The 22,570-nt window shown below is 44.5% G+C and overlaps 1 long non-coding RNA gene and 5 other non-coding genes across 7 annotated transcripts; 5 read left to right on the forward strand and 1 right to left on the reverse strand.

Moving 5' to 3' along the window:
- The first annotated feature begins 2,971 nt into the window (after nucleotides 1-2,971).
- On the forward strand, nucleotides 2,972-3,043 carry TRNAC-GCA (transfer RNA cysteine (anticodon GCA)). The gene has a single exon. It is a non-coding gene; the product is annotated as a tRNA-Cys (tRNA).
- A 4,406-nt stretch (nucleotides 3,044-7,449) lies between these two features.
- On the forward strand, nucleotides 7,450-7,521 carry TRNAC-GCA (transfer RNA cysteine (anticodon GCA)). The gene has a single exon. It is a non-coding gene; the product is annotated as a tRNA-Cys (tRNA).
- A 1,549-nt stretch (nucleotides 7,522-9,070) lies between these two features.
- Nucleotides 9,071-9,142, forward strand: TRNAC-GCA (transfer RNA cysteine (anticodon GCA)). The gene has a single exon. It is a non-coding gene; the product is annotated as a tRNA-Cys (tRNA).
- Nucleotides 9,143-12,080: 2,938 nt separating this feature from the next.
- Nucleotides 12,081-22,044, forward strand: LOC117018029 (uncharacterized). Of its 2 annotated transcripts, none has more exons than XR_004422156.1 (5): nucleotides 12,081-12,262; nucleotides 14,244-14,473; nucleotides 14,863-15,130; nucleotides 20,337-20,426; nucleotides 21,717-22,044. It is a non-coding gene; the product is annotated as an uncharacterized LOC117018029 (long non-coding RNA). The 2 variants fall into 2 exon arrangements; XR_004422157.1 differs by lacking the exon at nucleotides 21,717-22,044 and adding an exon at nucleotides 21,072-21,124.
- Nucleotides 14,746-14,817, forward strand: TRNAC-GCA (transfer RNA cysteine (anticodon GCA)). The gene has a single exon. It is a non-coding gene; the product is annotated as a tRNA-Cys (tRNA).
- On the reverse strand, nucleotides 18,945-19,016 carry TRNAC-GCA (transfer RNA cysteine (anticodon GCA)). The gene has a single exon. It is a non-coding gene; the product is annotated as a tRNA-Cys (tRNA).
- Nucleotides 22,045-22,570: the final 526 nt, after the last annotated feature.

Below are 22,570 nucleotides of genomic sequence, written 5' to 3' on the forward strand. Positions count from 1 at the left end.
TTGTATCCTAGGAGCAATAGGCTATACCGTATAGCCTAGGTATGTAGTAGGCTACCATCTAGGTTTGTGTATGTGCATCCTGTGATGCTCACACAATGATGAAATCACCCAATGGAGCATTCCTCAGAACGTATCCAAGCCGTTACGTGGCACACGACTGCAGTATCTCTGTTCACTATTTTTTCTCGTTTCTCCTTCCTTCTGGGTGCAGTGTTTTTCTTTCTAAACTATGACTTTTAAAAGTTCTTTCAGCAAGGATATGTTAAAAGTAAATGTTTTCAGCTAAATGAAAATATCTTATTTTTCATTCACTCCAGAGTGATAGTTGAGCTGAGTAGTGAATTTTTAAATTACATTATTATCTTTCACACTTTTAACATTGTATTCCATTGTCTTCCGACTTTCATTGCTCCTGTTGAAAAGTCTGCTGTCAGTCTGATTATTCCTTTGCACATGATTTGTCTCTTCTCTCTGGCTGCTTGTAAGATCATCTCTTTGTTTATGGTATTATGAAGTTTCACTACAATGTGCCTACGTGTGGATTTATTTTTACTTAACTTTCTTAGAACTCATGATTCCTAAATCTGAGATATTGTGTCTTTGTACAAGTCTGGAAAAATTTCAGGCATTTTATCGTTTAACATTGCCTTTTCTCCTTTATATTTTCTCTTTGCAGAATTTATATGTGACGTTTTTTCAGAACACTTCATTCTCTCCTCTACCTTTCTTAGCCACTCTCTTATGGTTTGTATTTTTTTTGTTTTTAGATACTAATCTGCTGTTATACTATTAACTTCAGCTATTGTGTTTTTCATTTTAGATAAATATGCTTCGTCATTTAAAAAATGACATATTCTCATATATTCAATTCATTATGTCTTTAATAATTTTAAACACATTTACTTTTTAGTATTTATCTGATAATTCTGCTATCTGATATTCTTTATTTTGTCTGCTGGTTTTCGCTCATGGTAGACTGATTCCTTGTATATTTTGTTATTTTGAATTTTGAGCCCATCTTAAGCCAGGTTTCATCAGCGGGAGTTCTGTGTGGCCTGACTTTGTAGGCACACCCTTCAGAGTCTGTGTTTGCCTCTTCTGGTACTCTGGAGACATTGTTAGCCTGGGCACACTGTTTATGTTAACTTTTAGCTTAGAGAGTTTCTGAACCATGCCAGGATTGTAAGTTCAACATCCTAACATGTGTGAGGATACATCTGAGGTTGTGAATTCTCAGGGTAGGTGCCCCCTTCTTCCTGAGAAGAGAAAGACTTCTTGTTTCTTGTGCTGGTGTTTTTCTAGCCCACTTTTTTTTTCTTCTTACTAATGGTATGACTCTCTAAGAGTCTGACTGTATATGGGGAAAGGGAATTGCAGGTCTAAGACTTAATCTCCCGGACTCACATGGCTATTAAAACACAACACCTAGGTTATCTCACCATAACCACCCAGGAATTCTCGGGATCAGTTCAAATTGACCTCTCAGTGTTTTAATTCACCCCCCACCCCCACCCCTGAGATATCATTTACTGACATGAGAGCTCAGCTATACCCATGAATGGATATTTGTTATATTTTATCTTGCATTTCTCGGTGTTTTGAAATAGGATCGGTTTTAGATGACCTCGTCTAGCATATTGCTGGTAACAGAAATCCTTTCATTTTTAGACTAGCACCCTTCTTCTGTTGTCTAGGTATCCTTATCAGCAACGTGACCATTTCTTCGTTTGACTGTTTTGCTCACCACAAGACAGTTCTTTCTTAGCTCTGTCTTTCCTGTGTCTGGCATTGAGTAAGAATCAAATACGTCTTGATTGAATGGAGGATTTCATGGATGAACAGACGGGCATAACCACTGCTCTGATGTCAGTAAGCCTGGGGATAGAGTGGAACTGAAAGAGCCCATGTATCTACAGGGAAGGTGGGTCAGGAAGGTGTGCTTGAGCTGGCTTGCACCAGAGAGTCAATTGTGAGCGTATCTTCCCAACTCACCATCTTATTTTTGTGAGGATCACCACATTTTGTGAATGTTCATTGATCTTATTTTTGTAGCTTGACGTCAGCCGTGGTGAGATTATTTACACTATGAAATTGGGGAACACTGAAAATCAGTGATACCCCCTTCCCTAAATGCCGGTGGTTAAACACTTACCACCACACCACTGATTTGGGGCAATGAAAACATGTGGAAAAAGTGAACCTGAACCAGAGAACAAGACCTGTGGTAAGTGAAATAAAAAGTCAGAGTTGGAGGAACCTACCGCTCAGGGACTGTGGTTTGTGGTTGGTGCTCAGTGACAGGGTTTTAAGTTACCCCTGACTTGCCCCCAGATCTGGGGAGACAGTATCAGCCAAAGGAGCTGAATCGTCAACATTAGCTCTAGTGAGCAAAAGTACAAGACAGCAGGGGGCAGCCGGATTTGAACCAGGAACCTCTTGACAGGCAGCCGAATGCTCTCCCCCTGAGCTATATACGTAAGCCTGAGTAATAATGCCTTGCACCTGTGAGGTCGTGCTCCGTAGTCCTATAAATTTTTGCCGCTGATGTTCATTCAGGCTGGGCCTCCTGGAAGCTGCCAAGCCCGCTGCAACAAGCAACAGGTTCCCCTAGCTGTCGCTGCATGCCTGCCCTTTCTGGAAAAACACTGATACTGACATTTATACGGGAAGGGCTTTCAGAGTCACTAGCCTGTGCCCTTCACAGTGGCCATCTGGGAACAGATTCAAGGTCACCGAGCTCTGTGTGTGTTGACAGGATTAGCAGCTGAATCAGTCTTCCTGACTTTGGGTTTAGGACCCTCCCACTAAGCCAATGGCTCTTATCTCCCTCTTGTTGGTGACTAGAGGGCATCACTTTGGGGGACGCAGTTCTGCAGGTTCTCACTGGTTCTTTGAAAATGAACTGCAATTGCAATGTACTGGAGGATACAGTATAGAGTAATGATGCTATTTAGGCACCAGTGGCTGGCATGGGGGTATAGCTCAGAGGTAGAGCGTTTGACTGCAGATCAACAGGTCCCCGGTTCAAGTCCGGGTGCCCCCTGCTGGTTTTCTTTCCATCCTGCATCACACAAGTGGTCACCTTAGAGCTGTCAGCCACCAAATTAATGACTCTGCTTGCATGTTAGGTGGCTCTTAAAATTTGGCTAACTTCAAGAAGGGAAAGAAGGAAAGAAAGGTCGTGTCATCCTCTGGCTCAGGAAATGATTCATTAGAAGATTTCATCCTCCAGAATTAGAGGTTTTGTCCTGACCCTATGGTAGATGCGTGTGTTCGGTCAGCTCTTCTCAGTTCATGTAAGAAGGCAGGAGGTCAGGTGGGAAAGGTGTCCATGTAGCAGACCTCCCAGCTTATGGAAGAGCACTGAAAATGTCGGTGACTTGCTGTGTTAGAATTCTGGATAGCATTACTGGCTGAAAAGATGTCTTTTAGATTCCAACATTGGCTCATCCATACACGAATCATGTAATCTCTGATTCATAACCCAAGTAACCCCTACCTGCTGTTATTAAAAAAAAAATAGACTTTGTTTTTTAGAGCAATTTTAGGTTTACAGAAAAATAAAGCAGAAAGTACAGAGTTTTCTTATACCCCCTCACCCAGTTTCCGCTATTATTACATCTTGAATTAGTGTGCTACATTTGTTAGAATTGATGAACGAATATTGATACATTATTATTAACTGAAGTATTATAGTTTACATTAAGTTTCTCTCTTTGGTTTGTACAGTTTTTTGGTTTTTTTTTTAGTCGAACCCAACAAGGATCCATCTGCCCAGTAGGCAGCAAAACCAAACACTGAACCCCAAGATTTGCAGTGGGGAAATTAAAGTCGCTTTATTTTCAGGGCACCAAGTGAGGAGAACCGGCAGCTACCACTTAAAATCCCGAACTCCCGATTGGCTTACAACTGACGATTTTTAAAGGCAAAAAATCATGAGTAAGGGGTTTGGGGTGATGGGATGTGTTGATTGGTCAGTTCTTGTGCAAGCTTCAGGATTTTCTTAATCTGATTTCTTTAGCTCCTGGGGACATCCTGTCCACCGTCTTCCTGCTTGCAAACAAACCAAAGTGCTGCAAAACATCTTGGGATTGTGGGTCAGTGATACTATCTTAAGAGTAGCAAAACAGCTGTATTATCTAATGACCTCAATTACTGTTTAAGTCAGGAAAAACAGCTCATCATCATATATGCTTAACAGGCTACATTCTTCTATTATCGTCAGCAAAGTGTACTTTTCTATTCTTTCCTGGAACTTTAGCTTTACAAGCAGGCCTCCCAGTATATGACTAACATTCTTTCTTCATCTTAAACTATAGGCTGCTTCATGACAGCCAGGGCAGCTACAACTCTTAAAAGGACTAATTTTATAATGTTAACTAAACGCTACATTCTAGCATATCTAGGCTTTTATGATGTGCTGTCGGCTTCATTTTGACAAATGCCTAATGTCATGTATACCCCATTACAGTATCATATGGGATAGTTTCACTGCCATAAAAATTCCCCCGGCTTTTCCTATTCATCCTTTTCTCCCTTTCTCCGAATCCAAGGCAACCACTGATTTTTTTGCTGCCTCCATAGTTTTGCCTTTTCCAGAATGTTATATAGTTGGAAGCATATAGTATGTAGCCTTTCCAGATCGGCTTCTTTCAATTAGCAATATACTTCTTTCAGTTAGCAATTTAGGGTTCCTCCATGTCTAGATAACTCATTCATTTTTATCACTGAATAATGTTCCACTGTATGGACCTGCTGTCATTTTTATTCAGACTTGGTGTTGGCATTCCAGCCGACTGCATCTTCCTGCAAGAAGAGAAGAGACAAGAGGCAGGTCAGGCCTTTGTCAGAAAACCTCCCCGGGCTCCGGCAGCACAACACGATTTTCCACCGTTCATTATTCTGGTATTGATTCAGTCTCATGTCTGATACCTGCGGTAGGGATTTATAAGTATCTTATACTGCCAACATTTGAAATTCTTTTCTAATTGGGGGGATCCACAGCTGTGTAGGACTCTGGTGGAAAGTAGGACCTAAATATACTACAAAAGGCAAAAGTACCAGATTTTGCCCTCTCATAAGCCCCAGCAGTGCCCTAAGCTTAGCCAATCACACGTATATGATTGAGACTTGGAACATGGGCTGAAGTACACAGAAGCAGGAAGAGTTCAGAATGTATTCTGGGGGAACCAGAGTTCTGGCACTGTCAACGGGGCCGATGGCTGCAGACAGTGTCCAGTGGGGGATTCCACTCAGGATGCTATTTTGGGATAAATGCTTCTGACCACCTGACTGCCCTTTAATCCCGCCCACTTTCTGGATGTAGATCTCCACATTTCCTTTACTGCTATGAGATTTTGGGCATCCTGCCAGTAATTTCCTTATTCATTTTCAATCAGCCATTGTCAGGTTCTATTTTTGAGATAGAATGATGGCAGTGTGAAATGGCTACTAGGAGTGGAGTGAAGGAAGTGAGGGGACTATGGCATTGATTATCTGGTTTTGTTGGGGCTAAAAGCAGTGAACATCTGGCTAGTTATTCAGGAAATTTGGACCTGGCAGTCACTGACACACAATGACAAAGCGGGTGAATTGAATATTGCCTGGGTCCCCTGGAATGTAGGGCCCAGTGAGGACCAGGCCTCGGTGTACTGTTACCATAGAACACCAGGAAGCACTGTAGAGCGGCTGATTCTGTTGGCACTGAAACTCAAAGAAAGAAAATAAAGCTCAGATGTATAAACCATCTATTCTAGCCAAGACCAAGTGTAGAGTCTTATTTCTTGCCACGGAATAACTAAAAAAAAAAAACCACCTCAAACCAAAAGTGGGGTTTGATCATGTGGATTGCTGGAGTACAATGTCAGTTCAATTCACAGTATCCTTACATCTCACGTGTGAAAGGTAGTGTTACCGAACTCAGGGGGTTCGCTGCTTGGGGTGTTCTCCTCAAGAACAAGATGTGGTGGTTCTTAGGTGGTTTTATTTACTTGCAGGAGGTAAAGGAGCCGGTATTCGCATCCAAAGCTCTGCCTACCTGACTGGAGGCTTAGTCATTGCTTATATACACTCTTTGGTTAATTCCATGTTGATTTCTTTGCAGTTGGCTAAATTTATCCAGTTGGGTTCCCCTCATGCTCCTCTGGTTACAGTTGCATCTGCAAAATACCACGCTACATTGTAACATTTAGCAAGAATACCATTTAGTAAGAATGGCCAGATGTGAGACACTTGTCCTAGCTAACAGGAGGACACTGATCAGAAAAGAGTGGCATCTTCACACCCACCCACGGCTTATTCTGTGGCCTCCGGAAAAAGGACCAAAACTTCAGGCATGGAAGCCAGGAACCGGGTCCATCAGATGGACTTTGCCTCACCTAGAGGAACCTGGCTACTGCCAGGGAAGGGTGCCCAACTTTCCAATTGTATCCCCTAAGAAAAAGACGCTGTTTTATAGGCTGGGCAAGCAGCCAGCAATATGGTAGCAGGTTGATTATGTTGGAAACATCATGGAGGGGGCCGTGAGTTGCTCTCACTGGAATAAATACTTAGAAGTTAGATTATGTTTTGGAAGTGAAATGTTACCTGCATGATATAAATAAACTGCATATGAATGAGAAAAGACCCCCACACATACACCCACACACACTTACCTTCCAATGCAAAGCGCAGTGTACTCTGTGGTCTCTCGGGAATCTCACAGGGTCTGATGCCAAGTGACATAGCCCTGAGGTTGCTCTCCTTCCTCTAAAGCCTCGGTGTCTGGAGGGCCTGGTGCCCTTCAGGAAGGACTGGCGTGTGCCCTCACTATGGACATGTAGGTCTGCGGAGGAAAACGGGCTCCCCGCTGTGGGGCCGAGGGACAGGGAGACCTCTGACAACAGGCCCGGGCCCGGGCCCGCCGCGGGCCTCGCACTAGTTTCCGGGGTTGTGCTGCCCAGGAATTCAGGGGCTGCGGCCACTTGGCGCTGGTGGCGCTGGCTCACCTGTGTTCAGTCAAGTCCCTAGGAGATGGCCTCAGGCAGGGATAGGACCAAAGAGGGGGGGCAAGAGCGGAGAGTGCGAGATGTGAAGAAGCCAGGCAGGAGGTGAAGAGGGGGAAGGAGGGAAGGAGGGAGCAGAGTAGGTGGAGCTGAGGGAGGAGGGAGGGAAGGAAGGAAGGAAGGAAGAAAGGAAAGCTATAACAGGGCTAGGGTTCTTAAACCTGGTACCCTCTACCCGGAGCCGGCAGTTCAGGTTGTGGCCAGAGTGAAAATGTGCCTATTAGCCAAGGGAGGGGTCTCTGGGGAATGAAAGGATGAACTCATTGCCAGAGAGGTGTCTCCAGTCAGTCTGTGATGGGTCTGCCAGTTTTATAGGCCTACCAGGATGACTAGGATTTAATTGTACACTACGGCATGCTTGGGTGACACAGGTGAAATAGGGGAAGAAGGAGCTTTTACCACGCCAGGGGGTGTAGCTCAGGGGTAGAGCATTTGACTGCAGATCAACAGGTCCCCGGTTCAAATCCGGGCGCCCCCTGCCGGCGACTGGCTTTATTGCCAAATGCAGACAAATGGCTTCCCTGATGTCGCATTCTATTTTAAATAGCAACGTCTTCAGTTGTTTTTGTGTGCTCTGGACCCTTTGTCCTGGGCTGGGCCCAGGAGACAGGAACCACACAGTGATTTAGACGGGAAGTTTAATATAAAGAATTATTGTGCTATAAAAGCAAAGTATTTACAAAGGTGCAAAGAAACCTCTAACGGTACCCCTGGGGTGAGGGACCCAAGCAAGAAAATTTGGAAGGGGGACCCTTCCCCACAGCTAGGATTCAGACCACATCCGGCAGGTGTGCCCTCTGGCACTTCCACCATTCCCATGAGTTGTGTTTACCCTGTAAGCTGCCCCCCTTGAGCTGGGGCCCCCACATGGACGCATAGTCCAAGCCTCAGCCCAACTCCCGAGAAGAGCCAAGGTCCATTAGACCTACAGCGTCTAGCCGACCCACCCAGCCAAGCCCATCCTATAAATGTTGATTGCAGTAAGTCTTCTCCTGTACCATCACTGGATTTTGGGTGCATGGGACATGGAGAACTTGTCTTTTAAGTGCACAGGTCTCTGGATCAAGCGACACCTCACATGATCTAATGTAGATCATAGGATCTCGGTCTTTGTCTGATTGAATGAGGCTTTGGGGGGCCTTGGAATAAAGCTGAGTCGATTTTGCATATGGGAGAGAAGTCAATAATTATGACCAAGAGGGCAGGCCCTGCTAGTGAAACTGTTGGCCCCATGTCTTCACTTATTGCGTCTGTGCCCTTTGCCATAAGACTTTCAGGTCTTCCCATTAGAAGTGGAACGTAATGGAATACAGTTCCCTGCCCTTGACTCAGGGCTTGGTCCCGTGACTCGCTTTGACTGATGGATGTTAGCACTGTGATACAAGCAGAGGCTTGAACCCTGCTGGTTAGTCAGGCTTGTCTTTTTGCATGTCTACCATTGTCAAGAGAAAAGTTCCCCGCTCGCTGCTACTCCTCCGACCCCACCCCAGAAAGAACAGACATGGAGCAGACTTGGGTCCAGCTCACAGAGAACCCAAGCACAGATGGACCCACAGTTTAAAAGCAGGGCCACCAGGTCAAGCCTAGATATGCCGATTGGCATCCGTGCTGCTCACCTCTGAACATGAAAATAAATGCTTACTGTTGCATGCATCTGAATTTTGGGATTTGTTTGAAGCATTAGTGTGCAAATAGTTGACCAATACAAACATGATTCCTACACCTTGTTACTCCTCCCCTCCTGCACTGCCCTGCCAGGCACTGAGAGGGGAGAGGGAGAGACTTCCCTTTATTGAAGGAAGTCAGTTGTGGCTACAGAGTAGCAAAGTGCCTGTTAGACAAGGGAGGGATTTCTGGGGAATGGAAAGGTGAGCTCGTGGCCAGAAGAGTGGTCTCTAGTCGGTTTGTGATGGGTCTGCCAATTTCCATAGACTGATTAGGAATGAACAGAATTTGCAGTACAGTGTGGAATCCTTAGGTATGGCAACACAAGTGAAGTATGCTAAAGAGGAGCCTTAGTCAAGCAAGGGGGTGTAGCTCAGGGGTAGAGCATTTGACTGCAGATCAACAGGTCCCCGGTTCGAATCCGGGCGCCCCCTGCTGGCGACTTGCTTTATTGCCAAATACTGATAAAAGATCTTCCTGACTTAGCGTCTACTCTCATCACCATTCTTCTTGGTCTGTCAGTTTTCTCAGGTGACTTCTGTTATCTGGAACAAGTCATGGTGCTGTCATTAATCTGCTTGTACCAGAAGTTCTTCATTAGGAGGTGCTTTTTGAAGTTTACGGCTGGGAGGAACACCCAGAATTAGATTACCCAGCCTGACTGTGTCAGGATCATGTGGCAACCTTACTAAAAATGCAGATGACCTTCTAGAAATTCTGGCTTAGTAGGACTGAGTTGGGGCCTGGGCAGTTTGTTTTTGGGAGGCACACTCCCCTGCTAACCTTGGTCCTAACATCCAGCGATTCTAAGTGGCTGGAAACACTCTGGTGGCAAACGTCCAGGATTTTCAAGCTATGCCTTCAGCCCAGGACTGACGGAAGTGGATGCTGGGCTGTGGGCATAGACAATGGCCAGGTGTGTAGAGGTGGAGGACGTGGGAAAGGTGAGGAAGGCAAGGCCATGGCAGGGTGGTGACAGATTGTCGTGGCACAATGCTGCTAGGTGTGGTGACAGCTCGTAAGTGTTTAATAACTCGACTCCTTGCATCAAAGGTCAGAACTGAAACATGCTTATTATACAACACGCGTTGTTTCTGAGTAAAGCACTTGAGTGGTGATCCAGAGGTCGCTGCTTCAAATTCAGATGCACCCTGAATTAGGTGGGAAGGGAGGATAGGGGGTCAGGCTTCCTCGCACCCCTCCCCACACTCCTGCAGCCCCACAGGACCTCTCCGGACCAGCTCTTCGTCCTGACTCAGTCCCACCATGGCTCACTTTTCTTTGGTGAGCGTTTCTCTTGCATTTTCTTTTCCTCTTACCCTGCAACCTCTGAGCCCTCTTTTCATGTTTTGAGGACGCCCAATTGTGTGAGTCCTCATGATGGCTCCGCTGGCAGCTGCAGAAGCCAAAATGAAAGGCTACTTCCTCTCTCTGTCCCCCTGGCCCTTCTGGCCAAACAGGTGGCCCTGACTCAGACCACACTCATAGACTGAGTGGCACCAATTCCGGGGTTGGCAGCACTCTCACATCGTCCAGCAGCTCCCTGACCAGTGTACCTCTCCTGAGAACCTGGCTGGCCGCGTTGCCTTGGCTCGCCCCTGCTCCTGAGCCTGTGTCTCCAGGCTTTCTTTCAGTGCTAGGAGCTCCCTGACACCCGGACAAAAACTATCTCATCTTTTTCAGTAGACAGAACGAGTTCCTGTGTCTGTAACAGTGTACCTGGGCTGCTACAACGATGGGAGTGGGTTGTCAGCAAAAGACCTTAAAGGAAAGGGAGTGGATGTAGGATTGGTGTTCTGCTCAGCTGACTGTCCAGGGCTGAGAATCAGGGAACTCCAGGCTATCGGTGGTCAAGTGGCTGAGTAACTGAGTACCCAGATGCTCTTGGCCACCGGGACGGGAGATAACTTACTCATGGGGGGGGGGCTTTAATGGCTCTTTATGGCTGGCATCCATTCTGATTGGCCAGTGTCTCTGCTGTGGCCACGGTTAAATGTTTGGAGTCTCACTCCTTCTCGGAATAAAGTTCCCACTGAAAGACAAAACTTTCAGGGATCAGCTGTTGTTACACAACAGTATTAACGGGTCAAAGTGAGTCTGACAGCCTTCGGAACCTCAGACATACAATGGAAAGCTCACATGTCTACATCCTCTTCTCCTGACACAGATGGAAAGGGGCAGACTTCCCTATGACTGCTGAATGACGGAGATTGCTGAAGAAACAAAAGCACATTGTCAAATGGCAATCCTAGTTGGGCTCACTATTTCCGTCATCTCTTGTATGAATTGCCACCTCAGTGACAGCCATTCCAGTGACATTTCAGAGGATGTCAGGCCACCGCCTCAAACGAGAGAGACAAGTGGCTCCATCCTGTTCTCACCTTCACCTTTACGGGGAGTTTTTCCTGTTACCCAGGTAATGGTGCCAGGGATGAGAAAAGACGCAAAGGGTCTCCTGAGTAGTCAGATAGAACACAGAGGTGGTTACTAGTTGCCAACTTCAACCTACATGTATATATGTTTTTATATGTGTAGTAATCCCCCAAACTTTTTTGTAATATTTAACTCATGCATGTACGTACACACGTGTGCACACACCCACACACAACTTTGACATCTCTCATTGCAATATCTGTGATGACCTAGCCTTTCTGCTTTTTATCCAAGAATAGGTTGATTTTTGTAGTAAGGGAAACATCCATGGTGCTGAGTTCAAAGGGATATTTGGCAGACACGAAAGACAAAGAACAGGGAAACACCAGACTCCTAAAGTCCCCATTCTCTCATACGTCCAGCTGTGACAATAGCTATTTTTATGTTGTAAACGCAGCAACCATTCCTATATATTTCTTGATGCAACTGTCTCAGTACTAAGCAATGTCGTAAACATCTGGGAGCTTTCTTCGGCTTCTCAGCAGCCATTTCTCTCTCCTAATAACATCCTGGTTTTCCTTGGCTGCTGTCTGTTAGGACTGGAACCTGAGACCTTCTGTAACTAGGAGGTGGGCACGCCCTGACACCAGGGCCTCAGGCAGATGTTCTCGTCTTGGAATCCGAGCTGAGGACAAGAGACGCAGCACCCAGAATGGCTGGCTCTGGATCACTCAGCTGCAATTCCTGGACCACTCTGGCCTCATGGTGACGCTGCTCTTGTGACCTCTGAGGCTGACCTCTTAATCTCTGAGGCTGACTTGGTCCTGCCTTTCCCAAGCCTTGTTCTTTGCTGCCTAGCAATTCTCTGAAGTGTTTCCAATAAATGCTTTTCTTAAATCAAGCAGAGTATTTTTCAGCAATTTGCAAAAAAAACACACAAAACAAACACCCACTGATACAACTGCCTTCATTCACCCTCTTCTTATTTTGTAGTAATTGGAAGAGCAACGTGATGACATACTCAGAATAGCCAGAGGAGCAGGGACAGAAGATTTGTAAGAAAATCTGTCTGGATCTGCAGAAATGCAAAGAGGTCAGAGACCCAGAACCAGGATAGCCCTGTGCTGTGAGACCGCCAGTCTGGGTGCTGGGTCCTCCGTGCCTTATCGGGGAGACAGCAGGTGAGATTCGGGCAGTCAGGACCTGCCTGCACTGATCCATTTTGATTCTGGTTGGAATCAGTTTATTTTCAGAGAAAAGTACCTCTTGTTTAAGTGACACAGGAAATTGGAATTGTTGTAGTTTTTTTTAAAACTAAATTGGTGAAAAGCAAATAGGTCATTTCAGGGATATTGTTTACAGTATGCATAAAATTTTCTTATAAAAATGAAACTATTCTTCCTATTTTATGTTTTTAACATTAAAACATTATGTTCTTAACATCACTTTCTCATGCCAATAAAAAACTTTTAGGAAACGTTTCGTAGTGGCTGCCTACTATGCTTCTGTATGGCTGCTACTACAATTTATTTAGCCAACCTTCCTTTTTTGGACATCTACGCAGTTTTGAATTTGCACCCTTACAGACAGCCTGCAGGGGGTCTTATTAAAAATGCGTCTCTGTTTTCCATCTGGGTTTGCTTTTAACATAAATTGTTGGGCATGGAATTTCTGCTTATGCGTATTTTATGCCTTTATGCTGATTGCCAAATTTCTCCCCGGAAAATACACATGGGTGTGCACTTCCACCAGCCATGTCTGAAAGGACCAACAAATGGATTTTTAATTGTGACATACTTATATATGTACAATTTAGTACAGTGTAATAAATACTTATAGATAACCATGTATCGACTGCCGAGCTCAAAAACAACATTCCACACACCCCAGGATCCCTTTGTGTCCCCTACCTTCTCACAACGTCTTTCTCTTTTGCTGGTATCCTGGTTTTTGTGAAAATAAATTATATATATGCAAATTAGGTCATGTTTGTTAGTTCCGTTATTCAGCTTCTCCACATCCTTGCTAACATTTTATTTGCCTATTTTATCAGCTATTGGGAAAGTTGTGTTAAAAATCTTCCACTATGATTAAGGATTTGCCTATTTCTCCTTTCACATCTGTCCATTTTTGTTTTCTATATTTTAACACTCTGTTATTGGGTGCATTTATTTAGCTTTAGAATTGTAGTAGCTTCCTGATGGTTTGACTTCTTTATCATTTAAAAATGTTCCTTTTATCTATAGAAATGATTACTGACTGAAAGCCTATTTTTCATCATATTAATATTGCTATACCAGCCTTTCTGTTTAGTATTTGCCTAGTATATCTGTGTTTATACTTTCACTCTCCACTTTTCTGTGTGAGGTTCATGTAAGTAGCTGATAGTGTTTTCTCATTCAGTCTGAAAATCTGATATTTTAATTGGATTTTTTCATACATTTGTATTTCAAGTAATTATTGTTGTATAGAATTCTAATTGAACTGTTTTCTTCCAACACTGTAAAATCTTTTCCCATCGTCAACGGCATACCACCATTTCTGTTGATAAGTCAGCTGTCAATTATAAAATTTAACGTGTTTTTTTTTATAGGTTGCTTTTTAGATTTCTTGCTCTCTCTTTTTAAAGCTAGCTAGAGGTTAGTCAGTTCCCAATAGCTCATTAGAAATGAGGAGCACTTACAATACACATTGGATCCTTGGGCGGGACAACACAAGTGAAATGGTGCTAAATGGATAAGGGATATGGGGCAGGGGCAGAGCATTTGACTGTGTATAAAGCAGTCCCTGGCTGAGGAGTCACCTGTTGGCACTCTGTTGTCCTGACCACATGTTCACTTTGTCCTGCGTCTGTGCTGTGGTGACCACGAATCTCTCTCATTCCCACTTCATCACTTTTCTGTGGACTGCATCCTTCCTCTTTTACTTCTTCCATCTGACATATGGAAGGATTACTTCTTCCATTTGACTTATGGAGGAATTCAGCAAGTAGGGAGTCGGGGGGAAGAAGAAAGACATAAAGGGGGTCATTCGTCTCCTGCCCAGAGGGTTTAGCACAGAGAGACCTGTAAACATAAACATGGATTCTAGTTGTGACTGGGTCATTAATCAGGTATGTTTTGTTTGGGCATGATTTTAATCACTGACTTTTTTTGTTTTCAGGTGTACGAGTATACCAGGAAGGCACAGATTAAACCAACGGCTCCAAAACTGTCTGTGAATCAGAATCACTGGGAGCTTCTTAGAAGCACACATTGCCCCACGTCCCATTTCCAGAGTCTGGTGTAGGGGGTCTCGAGTGGGGCGCAAGAACTTTTACTTTTTACACTGCCCTCCCACCCCCAACCTCAAAGGCTCTGTTGAGTAGCCAGTTCTGAGTCTTGATCTTCTAGGTGAGTCTGAAGGATGTTCTAGTTTCATACCTCGATGATTTCAATGTTGGTGCCTGAATTCAGCCAGGGACCGAGGGGAAGAAGGATACCTGTTATGAGGAGAAGTGTCAATCAAGTGTGCTGAGTTGGGGGTGGGGGGCGGGCACAGTAGGCGGGGCATCAGTGCGCAGGGTGTGTAATGGCAGAACACTGCCAAGAACACATCTCAAGGTGATGACAGCCAAGGTGTGGTTCATAGGTTAAGGGTGCTTATTAGGCCCAGGCAAACAGCTGGGGATATAGCTCAGGGGCAGAGCATTTGACTGCAGATCAAGAGGTCCCCGGTTCAAATCCGGGTGCCCCCTACTCAGCTGAAGTTTTACCCACTGAACACTTTGTTCTCCTTTCAGCTTTTCCCACCCCATTCATTCAGCCTGCAAGGAAGAGCGGGAGAAGAGGCAGGTCAGATGTTTACCAGAAAGCCTCTCCTGACACCTACAGCTCTAGATAAATCCAATCTCTCCTAGGCCGAGTCAGTTCTCATAGGTCTTGTGAATATTAATTTTTTTCTTTGTCCGGCATCTGAGCCGTCTGATCTCCATTTTGGGAATTCACAATTGTCTCAGTCTTGGTGGAAGACAGGGTCCTGTCTCTGGCTGAGGAAAACTAAAATGCCAGGTAAGTCCTCCCCTTGAATTTTAGGGAAACCTCTCTCTCTTTCTTTCTCTAGAAGAAGGGAATGTGGATTGGTAATCTGGCCTTATCTTGAAGATAATGAAAATCTTCGTTGTTTGGGGGATGCTAGTCTAGGTGCTCATATCAGACAGTAGAAAAAGTTGAGTGAATTTTGCCTACAGTGCCCTAGGGATAAATTGAATTCTCTTGGAATACTAGACATGGCTTCAGGACTGAATGGCTGATCCTAGCAGTTTAAAGAAAGCAAATAATTAGCTCAAATGTCAGTTTATATGGGCTGGAAACCCAGAACTTTCTCTGACTATATCGAGATCAACTCTTATCTCCCGTCACAGAATACCTGAAATAGCTGAAAATAAAAGTAAAGGCTGATCCTGAGAGTTGTCAGACTAATATTGGTGGAACCCCCAGCTTTCACCAGTCTCCTTGCTGAAGATAGATCCGTGATTAACAGAGAATGGGACTTCACAAATTGTAACGTGAATTTATGAGAGCATTTGGAAAACTCAAATTATACCAAACAGCCTGCTCTACAGAATCTCTCTTGCCAGCCAAGCCAGCCCCCCTTCTTGTCTGAAAGCTGAATGGCCCAGATTGAGGGGTTTTCATTGTAAGAGATCAGTTGCCCCATTCCTCATTGTCTCTTGATCTAGTGACAGAAAGATGTCAGCTGACTCTGGGCACCCATTGCTGGGAGGTGAAGACTCACACACCAAAATAATTCCAAACTGGCTAATTTATATCGAGAAAAATCTAGAGAACACATGTTGATGCGGATTCTTGAAGTATTTTGTGAAGTAGAAAGAGTATAATTTTAAGTAAGTCTGAATTTGTTTTTATGAGTGTACCCAATTAACATTCTATTTAAAATACCATAAATAGAGCAACTGGGATAAACCTGTTTGCCCAGGTGTTGACTTGAATCAGGATTCACAGGAGGCCAGTTCTAAATGCATTTGCAGTAATAGCGATCCCTTGGTGTAATGTAGAAAGAATCCATAGACAGCAGGAGGCAAGAAAGCTGGAGAGGATTTATCACATGTGATTTGCCCATCCAATCAACAATGACTCCCTTCGACGAACAAAATCTTGAAACATGCATGGGTGTGGGGGGCTTCTACACCTTTGAAAAGCGTTTTAGTAGTTGTTGTCTATAGACAGGGAACCCGATTCCTTCTTCCTGGTTGTTCCGGCCTACATGGCTTCCATTCCAAAGGTCTCCTCATGGTCCCACATGACATCTCCTGCTTTAGCATCATGTCTATCTTCCAGCCAGCAGGAAAGGGGAAGAGGAAAGACAGCCTCTCTCTTTAAGAGCATCCGTCACTATCACCTACATCTCATTGACCAGACTACACTTGGCCTCACTTAACTCCAAGGGAGGCTGGGAAATGTAGTTTTTCTTCCGTGAAGCCGTGCACCCAACCAACAGCCAAGAAGAAGATAGAACAGATTAGAGTGGGGGGAGGGGGGCGAACACTCTATCCCTGTCTCACCATGCCTCTTTAGAGCTGCCGTGGGGTGGAATCTGTGAACACTGTCAGAGCTAAGACGGAAACTTCAGAAGGTGTTAGCCCTGGAAGGGCCATTAACGTGATGTGTACACTGGCCGAGGATGAAAACAGGAGGAGACCAGGAAAATACGATTTTTATCCTGATTCTTTCACTAAGTTGGGGAGTCCCAGATATGAGCGCATACATTTAGGAGGAGGAGGAGAGTGTGGTTTAAGGATATCGAGATGATTTTAAAGGAGAAGTGTCGAGGGTTAGTTGAGGACCTGGAACCTAGAATGGGCAAAATGGGGAATAAGGAATGGGAACGGGGAGAAGGTGCCCTCTCTGGTTGGGAGGTTGAAGGGAGAGGGACATCTTCAGGGGAATACTGGGCATCAGATGTCCAAGGAGGTGTAAAAAAGGGAGTTTAGGGAAAAGGTGAAGGAGGAAGAACTCTCCCAGTGAATTGGGGGTTCTACAGAGTGGCTGCAGGGCTGGCAGGATTGGGTTGCAGGACCTGAAGTAAAACGAGAAGGTGAGATGAAGGCTGCCACTAGAGGTTATTTTCAATATCAGGAGTGTTGTGGTTACTCGTGGGTGGTGAAAGAATTCACAAGGCACAAAGGAGTAGAAGTTAGAAAATTTATTTAAGAAGAGAAGCACGGGCAGAGGAGTTGCCAGGGGCAGAGTCCAGTGTAGACAGCTGCCCCAAGTTTCTGTCTCGCTGGGGTTTTATATTTTTCTGTGCAGGCCGTAGGGTGCCTGTCAGCATGCAGGGGTTTGTCGTTCTTCAGGGAACTGTGCTGTTCCCACAGCTGGCAGGGGGATTCAGAGGCCAGCCCTTAATTTTAAGCTCGTTCCTGTTAACGCTTTACCTGTCTCATCAAGGAGGTGTCATGGGAGAGGTGGAGCTGGGACAGGAAAGGGGCAAGCAACCAGGTTCTAAACCAAAGCTCCAAGTATTTATGAAACTGGAATACAAAGGCCACCTCTTTGAGAAAAAAAAAAAAAAGCTAATTAAAACATTCAAATCTCTTGTTAACAAAAGGAATCGGCTATAATGAAAGGGAAACTGAAGCACATCCCTGAAGAGGAAAGAAGTTTTGTTTTTTGGGACACTTATGTTGTGTGCTGATAAGAGAACTCAGAGGATACAGAATATTTACAACCCAGGGAGTTAGACAAAGAGCTGTGTGCCAACTTATTGAGTTAGACAGTCTTCAGGAAGACTAGACTTGCCCGTGCTCTGTCTTAAATGGTTATTTCTCTGCTGTGCTTTCCTGCTATTCAATATAAAAAAAAAATTAAGACTTCCTTGCTGTCAGATAGTTTTATTATGAGAATCTGTTTTTAGCCCATCTAAAGTATAAACTATTGTTATTTCTAAAAACCTAAAGGATCCTGCAATGTATTTTAGGTAGTTGTGAGAGAGGCCATAAGAAACAATTAGTGTAAAGGATGATAGGAATATGAACTGTACTTCTGAATTACCTGCGGTCTCTCTGAACCCACAGTGAAGTCTGAGATTAGCCACCAAATGCTCAGCTGTTGGGTCTCCACACCATAGAAAGCCATCACATTCCTCAGTTTTGAGACGGTTGATAAAATTCACTGGTTTCTTCCGCCGAAGTGTGCTTTTAAAGCTTGAATAAGACATGACATCGTCTTCAGTAGTTATACAGCCTAAAGTTACACTTTCACAGGTTACTATTTCATCCTCTGCAAATTCTCTCAGCCCCCTGAGGGCTCTCTTCCTGAGCCACAGAACCTGGCTTGGAAATAGAAGAGCCATTCTAGCCCATCCCAGGGAGAATGCCTGGACTGAGAAGGAGAAAATTAAGAAAGCTACGATATGCCGAAATAACCACTGTTCCTGGAAGATGCTCTTAAGGTCAGGTGACAAATGGTGCACACACAGGATGAATCCGAGGAGATTCAGAACACAAGATGGTGGGCAGAGTGGGGGAGGCACTCTGGGTCTGAGAAGGCTTCCCGGAAGCTCTGCTAAAGCTGGTTCTCAACTTAGCTGGAGACCAGGAGCCCTGGGGGGCTTTTACCACACCTGGGCTCTCCCGCAGACGTTTTGATTCAAATGGTCTGGCGTGGGGCCTGGGAAATAGCACTTTACTGAACTCTTCTGGTGGTTCTAATTTATATTTGGAGTGAAGAACCGCGACCACCATATTAAAGCTTCACCATTTGCTCATTCCAGGAAAAAAAAAAATATCTTTACATTGATGTCAATAAGGAAGGAAAAATGGAAATGCAGTACCCATTTAAAAGGCCAAAATTAGGAATAAACAGGGGGCACCCAGATTTGAACTGGGGACCTGTTGATCTGCAGTCAAACGCTCTACCCCTGAGCTATACCCCCTTCCGCCATGGTGTGCCTTAATTAATACTTTTCATCTGAACAGCCACACCCAGACTACCTGTAAGCCTATGAGTTGCCACTTGAGGATGGGCCTCCTGTGGGAGCTCCCAGGCGTGCTGCAGCGAGAACTCATCAGCCTGCTGTACAACAGGAGGCAGGATTCCTCCTCAGAAGACCTGTACCCTGTGTCCTCTTGGCCTGTAGCCCTTGGGTGTGGGCAGTGCCCGGAGAAGCATTGGCACTGGCTGTTAGAATGGCCCTCAGTGTTGAATGACTGTGCCCATCGTATGAAGTTCCTAAAAAACAGAAACCACGTGATTGAGGTGTGTCTCCAAACCCACTCAATGAGGGCCTGACCCTCATGGGTCAACACTGCTTCAAGGTGCTTTCTACTGACCTATAATCTAGGACATGAGGTGACCCTCCCAATTTTCCACTTCTTCAGTTAATGTAGATCGAGAATGACGAGAATAATCCACTCCAAGAAATAGTCAACAGGAGGTGTCTTAGCAGATTTAGGAATCCCCAAGAACATTAATGGACCTAAGCTAACATCAATTCTTTTATACATCTTGCTGAATTTCGATTTACTATTACTTTTGTTTATGGTTTAAAAATCTACGTTAATAAGTGAGATGGGACTGATTTTTTTCCCTCTTCTTGTATTGTCTTTGTTATTTTTTATATGAAGTTTAACTAGCCTCATAAAATGAGTTAGGGAAGGTACCACTTGTTTTAGTTTTTATTCTCCTGAATTGTTTATGTAAGATATAATAAAAATAATAATTTACATTATTTCTTTTTTAAATGTTTGGTATAACACATGTAAAAACTATCTGTGCCTGGAGTTGTTTTTTTTTTTTTAATGGCAAAATTTTTCATTATGGATTCAATTTCTTCAATAGTTAAAGGATAATTCATGACTTTGACTTCTTTTTGTGTCAATTTTAATAAAACTAAGCCAGAGGATGAGGACAAATATTACTAGTATAAGTGTAAAGTAAGATTTGTTAGAGAGAAGTTACAAACAATGCATCAGGGTGTCTGCAATTCCCCCAATTTTTTTTATCCCAAGGAAGCATGTTCTTGGGCTGGACACAGTTGGACACACCTTACCAAGTATTCCAGAAGAGACTTTCTATATCATATCACATATTTATAGGTAAATTTAGAGGGACCACATAACAGTGGAAGCTTTTTGGTGAAGGAAACGATCATAATGGAAGACAGGAGAGTGTGGAGCTTTGACATTAATTGTGTAGGAAGTTGGCACACTAACACCAGGATCAGCTAAAATCTTGTATTTTTCCATTGAACCAGCTGAGTCCTGCTAAACCAAGTAGAGTGGAGTAGTGAAGAGGAAGAGAGAACCAGGACCATCTGGCAGACAACAGATTCCTCTCTATTCGTGTAAGTTGTATTTTTCTAGAAAATTTTTCATGTTATCTCAATATTATATTTAATTGGCATCAAGTCACATATAATTGTCTTATGATCTTTTTAACATCTTTGGAAATTGTGGTAATGTATCCTTTTAAATTCCTTATAAGGTGATTAGTGTTTTCTCATTTTACTTTGTCAGTCTTATCTGGCTTACCGTTTTCATTATTTGTCTCTAAGAACAACTTTTGCTTCATTGACTCTGTTTTGTATATTTGTTTTCTATTTCATCAATTTATGCTCTCATTAATTAATCTTTATTATTTTACTATTCTTTCTTTGGGTTTACTTTACTGTCCCTTTTATGCCTTTTAGGAATAGATGCTTAGTTAATTGTCACCTTTTCTTTTCACAACTCTGTAGATGCATTAAGGCTATCACTTGCCCTCTAAGTAATGCTATCGTTGTAACTGACAAGTTTCAATTTCTAGCATTTTCATCATTTAGTTAAAAATAGTTTCTAATTCCTAATTCAATTGCAATTTCTTCTTTGATCCGTGAGTTATGTATACCTTTTCGACCCGGAAAGCACTCTAAAAGCTTTGCATCTTTGTTTCTTCCCACTGTCTAGATGCCATGCCCTTCCCCCACACTGCCTGGACACTCATCTTCCAGACGCAGCTGAGTCACCACCTCTGCAGATCTGGCACCACGTATGCCCCAAGAGGTAGCCCAGCTCCACTCTAAGCTCTTTTCTATCGTATCTAATACAATTTTATGTTGCAAATCTCTCTTCCACATGAGAAGTAGAGCTTCTGAAAAAAGGTGAGGGATGGGATGTCGTGACTAGATTTCACTCATCTCTGTATCCCCCCAAAGCCTGGCCTCTTGCTCAGCACAAATTAAGTATCTGAAGAATTTCATTGAGGGGGCTGATTGCTCTCAGGGGTTTTGTCCCTGCTGAGAGAGAGAGAGAGAGAAGGGGACGCTGCAGGGCTGTGGGCAGAGGGTTCCTAGATGGATCCCTGAGGCAAGGGGGTATAGACAGCAGGGAGAATGACCTGTTCTCAGTGGGCAGGCTGCCTACAGGTCAACCCTCCTTCTCAGGATGGCAAAGTCATGGGTGTGGCTTCAACACTGCAAAGGTCCTAATTAGAAGGATATATTCATTCATTTGTTGGGAGACAGGAAACATCACTAGCCTAAACCTAATACTGACACTGCGGACTAAGAGATCTCTGATTTAAGTCTCCATAACAACTACTTACTCTTAATTTTATTCGTTGACCTGTTGTTAAATGTCTTCATCCCTCTCCCCAGGCCGGTGGGTAAGCGTCCAAGGCAAGAAGACTGCAGCTCTGAGACCTTGTCTGACTCAGGAGCTCACGGCCTGTTCAGCGCCGACTTCTCCCCAATCCCAGAGGTCTTCCCAGCGGGGCACGGGATCTGTTTGAGACAACAGCCTTCGTTCCCGCAACGACAGACTCAGAAGGTCTGCGGGAGCCAGAGAATTATTTGGCCTTGGAAATGGGAGAAACAGCAGCAAGAAGAGAAAAAAGTCAAGCCAAGAGGAACACTGGAGGAGCGTTCTAGGTTGGCAGGGTGGTGCGGGAGGCAGAGGCAGGGGCATAGCCTTGAGCATGTGCGATGCCAAGACCCTGAGCAGGGCTCACGGGGCCCACAGTCTGTCACCTGGTCTCACACAGCGCACCCGGGCCCTAAGAGTCCTAAGTGACAGTGAAGCACTGTGTCCCAGAAACCAGGCCCCTGCACCCCAAGCCTCGGCAGTTGTTCCTGCCGCCCAAGGCCCCAGCCCTTCAGAATCGGGCACCAGGAGCGGTTCTGACTTGCTTCCTTGCTATTCGCCAGGCGCAAGGAGATTCCGCAGAACTACACACCTGGGCTTCCCGGGGCCTGTGGTGCAAGGGGAACAGGCAAGGTCAGGGGTAACCACGCTGCCGTCCACCACGATTCCATTCTCGGAATGCCTGAAGAAAGTTGCAGAAAGTCGTCTTCCTCTTTCACTGGCTTGGGAGGCTACCGACTGACAGGGGCCGTTGGTTCAAAATGTATGAGCTTCACATAGATTCAGAGATTTTATTACATAAACTGGGCTTTGTGGAAACAGTCCTGTAGAGACTAGGAAGCAATTCAAGGGGTATAAGAAGCCTTGC

This window comes from Rhinolophus ferrumequinum, chromosome 26 (genome assembly GCF_004115265.2).
Source record: "Rhinolophus ferrumequinum isolate MPI-CBG mRhiFer1 chromosome 26, mRhiFer1_v1.p, whole genome shotgun sequence".
Taxonomy (NCBI): domain Eukaryota; kingdom Metazoa; phylum Chordata; class Mammalia; order Chiroptera; family Rhinolophidae; genus Rhinolophus; species Rhinolophus ferrumequinum.